Genomic DNA, 8,629 nt, shown 5'->3' with positions numbered 1-8,629 from the left:
AATATGGCACAGAGACACCTGGGTGGCTCAGTCAGTTAAGCCTCTTAATTTAGCCTCAGGTCATGATCTCAGGATTGTGAGATTGAGCCCTGCATCACGCTCTGCACTGGCTGTGGAACTTGCTTAAGATTCTCTCTCTTCCTCTCTTTCTGCCCCTCCTGGCTCACGCACACTCTCTCTTTACAAACAAACAAACACACAAATAAATAAAATATATATCACTATAAGAATACTTCTATGAATAAACAGAAAAGTTCAGTGGAAACATAACAGAAGGACTGTTTAGAGCCAGGGCATATTATGGACCCAATAAATATTGAACAAAAGCATAAATGATTGAGTAAATGAATTGAAGACCTTCAATGTCAGGGAAGATTTCACAGAAACAAATAACATTTGAACTGAAAAGCAAGAGTTTTTTGGGAATGTGGAAGAAGAAGAGGGACCTAAGAGGGGAAAACAGGTTCAAATTCAGAGGACAGAGAGCATGGTAAGTTCAGGGAACCGCACATCATTTAGATGGCTGGAAGTTAAAGACCCAAACTACTGGAAGAGCCTGGGAACAAGGAATTTAGGCTGGATAGTTGGCAAATGACATCATCAAGATCCTTGAATGTCTTATGAGGGATTATAGATTTTGTTCTGTAGGTGAGAGGTTATTGAAGAATGTTGAACTGTGGAGTAAAATGCCAAACTTACCTTTGATAAAGAGTACTTCCTGTTGCTCTATGGAGGAAAAATTTGAAAAGGAAAAGAAAAGAAGCAAAACAATAAAGGCCCACATCATAGTCTCAGGGGAAGACCATCAGAGTCTACACCTGGGTTGTGAAAATCAGGATGAAAGATCTTTAGAATATTCATGAGGAAGAATTAACAGGTCTGATGGGGTATGGAGAGTGATAAATAGGGAGAGAGAAAGACTTAGACCCACCTTAAATGCCAATATTTAAGCAGTACATGAATCAAGACTAACAGAAAATGCATCTTAAAGAGAAGGGGTTGCAGAGCTAAGAATGGATTGAAGTGGAGCCAAAAAGGGCTGAGAGACTAGAAGATTGCTAATGGGGTGTTTTCTGTAAATACAGAGTCTTCCCTGGACATGCGTTGCAGCTCTGTGAGTAAGTGCAAGCTTCCCAGAGGTAGCAGACAAAGTCTTCCAAGCTAGACTGGAATATGAGCTGCATTGCACCATCACAAAGCCTAAAACTCTCTCTTTTTCCCCCTTCCGTAATGTCTCCATAGCTATACAGAGAAGTGAGTGTCTTTTGAGTATCTCTTAGCCCAGACTTACCTACCATTTTTCCTTAAAGTCTGTGGAATACATTCGATGTACTGTTTCCACTGGCTTTAGTGACTTGGTTCATGAAAACTACTTGCATTGGAAAATTCATGACTGAGAAGCTAAAAACCTTTAGGAAGAATTAAAGGCAGGCCACAAAGTCATAAGGGAAGTTATGAAAACTGTTAGTGTTTTTTTGTTAACTATAATTAAAATAAAACAGTATGAAAGGGCATTTAAGTTCCATATACTATCTAACAATTAATTTGCAGTTAATTTGCATTTGCATTTCATTTTCATGATAAACATTTATGAATTTACTTTTTCTTCCCTGCAATTTCAACCAGACAATCACTGGTTAACTTTTCTTATTGTAATATGAAAGCTAAAATTTATTCTATGTTTAATTCTTCAACTAAATGTTAAATATTTTTCTGATTTTATAATTTATAGTTATTTAGTCTTACCTTCTCCATTTCACCACAGTCCCAGACAGAGTAACTTTGATGCTTGAGATGGGAGAAGCTTAGCTGAGATCTAATTTTTTTTTTAGCTCTCTCTTAATGCATAAAATGTTGATTTTATCCAAGATAAAGTCACTCCATGGCAGACATCATCAGTTCCCTTGACACACCATGAGAAACTGAAGTTGGAAGATCTCTAATGCAAGGTTTGTCATTTCTTATGTCCCCTGAGTTTATCCTAAACAGTTCTATTCTGTTCTATAGCTCACTTTGTCTCCATTTTCTATGACGATACTTAGTTCTCTTTCTAATTCTTGCCAAGAGAAATTACTGGAAATCAAGGCTTATGTTAGGACTTAAATATGCCCAAATATGGTGAAGTTAAACTGAAGTAAACTAGCATAAAATAGAATTTCATGCCAATAAAGTAAGATGTTGGTGAGCGATTACTATATCTCTCTGTTACTTGAAAAAGAAAAGTCCAGATATTTATATTCTTTTTGTTTTGCTTGGGTAACCTCTATGTCCTTTTCTTCTAGCAATAGGACTAACAACTCTTCAACTTCCCCACCATGAGGTTTGAGTGGAAATGACTCAAATCCTCAGCTTCAGGAGTGGGTGGATCATAAAAATGAAATTTTGGCCAAGTTGTACCTTAAGGGCAATAGTGGAGTATAGTTGACCTATTAAAATTAACTTGCCAGGGATGCCTGGGTGGCTCAATCGGTTAAGCAACTGCCTTCAGCTCAGGTCATGATCCCAGAGTCCTGGAATCGAGTCCCATATCGGGCCCCTTGCTATGTGGGGAGCCTGCTTCTCCCTCTGCCTCTGCCTGCCACTCTGCCTGCCTGTACTCTCTCTATCTCTCTGACAAATGAATCAATAAAATCCTTTAAAAAATATTTTTAAAAAATTAACTTGCCAAATTCAAGTGGTTATTCAGAGCACTCCATGGCCTTTACCTTGGTAATTACTCAGGGATAGGTACACAGCATAAAAGGACCCAATGGTAGCCATTCCAGAAATTTTAACTGAGGTGACAAGGACAGAGGCACTTTTATTCTTACGATGTTTCTAAACTGGATACAGAATATTTGCCATCTTTGCTGCCATTTAAATATTGCCTGTCTGGGAGTTTAGAAAACACAGAAGAAGCACATTTGGGAGCTGAAATGAGACAGGTTCCTGACAACAGTGTTGATCCTCTGGATCAAGGCTTACCCAGAGGCAAATAACCCCCAAATTTATACTTACAAGAATTAATAAATTCATTTTTTGATTAAGCTCTTTTGAATTCCTGTCACTTACAACCATGAGTCCTAAAATCCCAAATAAGGCAATAATTCTATAAGCTACATTTCAGGCTACCTATTCCCAACCCTAAATTCCTATACCTCTGGGTTGGTAGGGCATCAGGAGAAGTGCATCTTATTCTAGCCATGGTTTATAACTGGTATTATTGCATCCTTCCAAAATAAGTGAAATAAATTAGGTAAATTATTTGCAAACATCTCTGAACATGAAAAATTAGTGCTTTATTGGCATTAAAAAACACTTTGGAATCTATGTAGTCAGCATAATGCATTATGGTTGCTAGACCACTCAAGTCTGGCAATTTCATTTTAATAGATCAATTCTGCCCCACTATTGTTTCTAGGCTACAATTTGGCCAAATTTCACTTTAAAGGGCATTTTATGGCAAAGATCCAAGCTCTTTCACAGCAAAAGCTGAATGCTAATGGAATTGTTGTGATTTAAAACTGTGAAACACAATCTATTTTTCAATGGAGGAAACAAAAACCATAACCACAAATATTTCCAGTTTCTTAACTCAACCTTGAAGGATATTTTTGCATTTTTATTCATTATTTAATGATGAGGAATACTGTAAAAGAGTAACAGATAGTGTCAGAGCATCAGGTTAGGAGACCTGAGTTTAAGTTTTGGCAATGCTATCTACTAGCTGGGTGATCTAGAGCAATACACTTAACACCTTTTAGCACCAGTATTAAATTGTACCATGGATATTAAATGAGAAGATACTTGTAAAATGTTTTGATGTGAGCCAGACACATAGAAAGCATTCAGTAAATGGCTGTTGTTGCTGTTATTATTACTGGTACTAATGTTAGGAAGGGTAGTATTACTACTAGTAAAGTACTCATCTCCCATGTTGGTTTCAGTGATGGAGTTTTTGCATGCATTACTTTCTTTCCTCTGTCCATCCACTCCTCCCTAATTCTCTCCCTACCTCTCTTCCTCCCATTTTCCCCTTCTTTCCTTCCTTCCTCTAACCTTCTCCTCTTCCTTTCTTCTTTATTTCTCTTCCCTTATTCCTATCAGTTGAAATAACAGAAGTGAAACTGCTGTCGAGGAAATCTTACGTCTAATAGAAAAAGGTGACACCTGTTTCACAGAGAGTAAAGACAAGACAAATTTTAAATACCAAAGGATTCTTCAGAAATAGAATTATATAAAATTACTCACACATCTAAGAATCAAAGTAAATTTTCCAACTCACAATCATTGACTCGTAGGCTACAAATCTTCAGAATATCATAAGAAAATGAATATTAATTTTTAAAATGCACCTTGAATTTTGGAAATAAAAGTAGTGAAGTTGCCTCACAGTGTGGAAAAGAAAGGACGGTAGTATTTCCTGATCAGAAAAGAAAGACTTTTGTTGGATAATGAAAAATTTCACCCTCTAAGATTATCTCTTTCATTGCATACTTAATGAATATTATAACTTTAAAAATTATTTTATGGCATCATCCTACAAAAATAACATTAGAAAAGCCTCAGGATTCTCATAAAACCAACACAAGTTTGCAACAGAAGGGAGGTGAGAATTATTCTGGTTGTATAAAGAACAGACACCCAAGGGCCAACTTACAGGAAGGGAGACAATTTAGGAATTTTATGGGGTCACTCATGCAAGACATGACGATGGCTTGGACCAGGATCCTAGCAGTGAAGAGTATGAAAGTGGTTGGATTTAAGATATAGTCTGGAGGTGAATGCCTGGGTGGCTCAGTTGGTTAAGCACCTGCCTTCACCTCAGGTCATGATCCTGGACTCTACTTCTCCCTCCGATCTTGTCCTCTCTCATGTTTTCTCTCTCTCTCTCTCAAATAAATAAAATCTTAAAAAAGAAAAAAGATATTGTTTGGGTGTGAGGTGATTTACTGAAGGATTAGGTATGGAGTATGAGGTAGAGAGAGAAGCAGAGGATAACACTTACGGGCTGAATGATGAGAAGAACTGTGATGGTGATGTCACCTATTGAAATTGGAAAACTTTATGTTGCAACTTAAGTAGATATTTGCCAAGCAGTCTGGAGAAAAATGGTATTCCAAGCAAAAACAACATCATGTGCCAAGGCATAAAGGTTTTAAAAGCCTGGCAGATCCATGGAAAGAAAATGGGTTGGTTATATTGTTAGAGAAATGGAAGACATGGATAGTACCCAATAGGTTAGGTCAGGTTGTCATGCGGCTAAAGATGTTGCCAAGAATTAGTTTCCTGAGATTGAATTTGATCCTCTAAGTTGGTGAGAGATTATGAGTTATGAAAGGGTTTAAAGCAACTAGCCTTCCATAAAATAAATCAAAGAAATTAAAAATAAAGAAGCTGTGGCAAAATAATTTGTTATGCACATTGAATTAATTTATACATAGATCTCAAAGCTAAGAAATGGGTAAAATCAAGTTTACAAAAAGAATATGAAAATGATACAAATATGATAAATGAAAAAAAAAATATGACCAGCAAGAGTCAAATCGAAGGATTTTGAAGGGCAAAAGTGAATTATAATATGTAACACTTGCTCACTAGTTTTTCTTAAGCATTTCTAGGGACTCAATCCTCACAAAACACATTGAGGTATCTGTTATTATCCTTGCATTATAATACAGTAGCGGAAACCAAAACATGGAGAGCTGAAGAAATCTGCCCAAATTTATACACAACCTTGAGTGGCAGAGTAGAATTTTAATGTGGCATTTGATTTCAGAGTTCACAACTTTTAACTATTATTCAAAGGGATAGTCTCTGAGAAGAATTAAGATCTTTTAAAACAAGGATTCAATTTATACTGAGTGAAACTGAAGCATGATCTTAAAAGACCTTCTTAATGCTTTCTTTATGAAGCCACGTTTATTTGAAGTTCAATAACTACTACAGTTTTGGGGGTGCCTGAGTGGCTCAGTGGGTTAAGCCTCTGCCTTAGGCTGAGGTCATGATCTCGGGGTCCTGGGATTGAGCCCACATTGACCTCTCTGCTCAGTGGGGAGCTTGCCTCTCCCTCTCTGTCTGCCTCTCTGCCTACTTGTGATCTCTTTCTCTGTCAAATAAATAAATAAAATCTTTAAAATAAAATAAAATAAAAAACACTACAGTTTTAATCTGGTTTCCTTTTTTTTAATATTGAATTCCTTTTAGTTACAATTAAATCAAATACATTTCACTTAAATATTACATTATTATAAAGTTACTTTGACAAATCTCCTTTCTCTCACTATATCTCATTTCTCTCTATATATGTGAGGTAAACTTGGAATTTGGTACATTTGTGTTTGGGTATGTATAGTGATTTGTTACTCTTTTTCTTCATATTTGTCTGTATTGATTGATTTCAAATTATGGAATTTGTATCATTTCAATAAACTATAAATTCATTATTATAATAAAAGAAAAAATGGTTGAGTGGGGATGGGAATGAGAAAATCATATCTTTCATGATATTCATTTATTCTGTTCTTAAAGTTGTTTTAAAAAAAAAAAAGACTTGTCATCTCCAACCCAGAACAAATCTTTTTTTTTTCTAGGTTATACATATTAATCCCATATGTAAAAATAATAAATGTCCAGTTTTATCTTCACTACTTGTGAAAATTTAACTTCATCATTCGCTAGTGGGACACACATAGATACTGAGACAATAATGGAAAAACACTTCATAGAAATAGTGAACTAGGGAATGAATTTGCTATAGTCTTGTGGTTACTGAATTATTTAAAGAAGTACAGTTAAGTCCCTTAAGTAAAAATCTAGTCACTTGTGTAATCAAGAGAAAAGAATAATGGTCTGTAATGAGAGATAATGGTGCAGCAGAAATAATACTGAGAATTAGGGATCTGAAGTTTAGTCCTAATTCTGTTACTGGACTTAAAATGATGTGGCCAAACTATTTTTGCTGGGATTTTGTGTTCCTACAAATTAAATGGTGAAACCAAATACTCTCAATTTTTAATCTAAAACTTTGGATTAAACCTTGGGGATTGAGTATGTGCATTTACTTCTTTTCCCCAAAATGAACAATATGAAATAGGCCTCTAACCTCACATGAAACAGAAGAAAGTGTAGAAAACAACAGAAGGCAAAATTTTGGAAAGTGTATGGATGAACAGTAATTGACATAACAAAATACAAGGAGTGGTCAGGCAAGGTGAACAAGAAGTAAGCTGATACCCCTTGCAGAATTTTGGAAAGGTTTAGGAACTTCCCACTTCATGTACTTCTCAAACTACAGGGTACACTGAAAAATAGGATTGGTTGAAATTTGTAAATAGTTATATCTCTGGATCCTCTCCCTTTGTTTATATTCTCAGGCTATTAATCCATTTTTAGTCCAGCAGTAGACTTCAGAATTTTTTTCTGGAAATGTTGCCCAACACAGTATCTATATTCAATGAATCAGACACTGAAGGTGGAAGTAAAGTGACAAAAATATTAAATAAGAGTTCTACATACTGAATACCCCTTCTACTCTAAATTTAGGGCTTTCAGCTTTTTAAGAGCTTACTATTATTTTAAAGATTTTATTTATTTTAGAGAGAGAGAGAACAAGCAGGGGGAGAAGAAGCAGACTCCCCAGTGAGCAGAGTTCCTAATGTGGGGCTCAATCTCAGGACCCCAGGATCATGACCTGAGCCAAATGCAGATGCTTAACTGACTGAGCCACCCAGGCACCCCAGAGCTTACTTTAAATAAACCTTATGAAATTACCAATTCTCAACCATTTCTAACCTACAAAAAGAGCAATTTCATATGAATCAACTTAACACACACACACAAAATCAAAGGATCATTAAACATTTGAGAAAAGTCTCAAAAAAGTACAAAACAAAAAGAAGAAACAGACAAAAGAAAATCAAAACAAACCATATAGAAATAATTATTAGCTATTACATCCAGGAAATGAGAATAAGACATATAATTTTTAAAAGACAAAACCAGAGATCATGAAGGAAATATTAAAAATTTTTTAAAATGTAATAGCAGAAATTCAAATTTTCATGAAAATAAATTTGGGGGAAAAGTGAGACAATTTTATAGAAAGTCTAGGAGATATAATTTTCAAAACTTGGAGTTTTGATGAGAGAGAATAAATTAAAACTGTACAATATTTCCCAGAACTAAATAATGTCAGTTCCCAGATTGAAATGACTTTCAAGATTCCATACAATGATTTAGAAAAGATTTACACTAAGGGATTCTTGTGTAATGTCAGAAAATTATGGATGAAGAGAAAATCATAAAAACTTTTGGAGACATAAAAGAAAAAAATCAGACTATATGAACATAAAACTTATTAACAGCAACATTGAAAATTGGAAGGTAATAACACAATTTCTTTAATGTTTTGAGAAAAAAAATATTTCCAGTCTATAACTCTCTACTCACAGCAACTATTAATCAAGGATAAGTGTAGAATAAAAGTATTTTTTAGACATGGACTCAAGACATTTATCTCTTACGAATAATTCTTAGGAAGTTTTTGGATGGTATTTTCCACCAAAATGAGGTTGACAACCATGAAAAGGTGAAGGAATGTATGAGAGTGTTAAGGGAAGCCTTGGGGTGCAACCGTCACTGAAGGCTT

This window comes from Mustela lutreola, chromosome 3 (genome assembly GCF_030435805.1).
Source record: "Mustela lutreola isolate mMusLut2 chromosome 3, mMusLut2.pri, whole genome shotgun sequence".
Taxonomy (NCBI): domain Eukaryota; kingdom Metazoa; phylum Chordata; class Mammalia; order Carnivora; family Mustelidae; genus Mustela; species Mustela lutreola.
The sequence above is the reverse complement of the archived record's forward strand: the minus strand, read 5'-3'. Positions refer to the sequence as shown.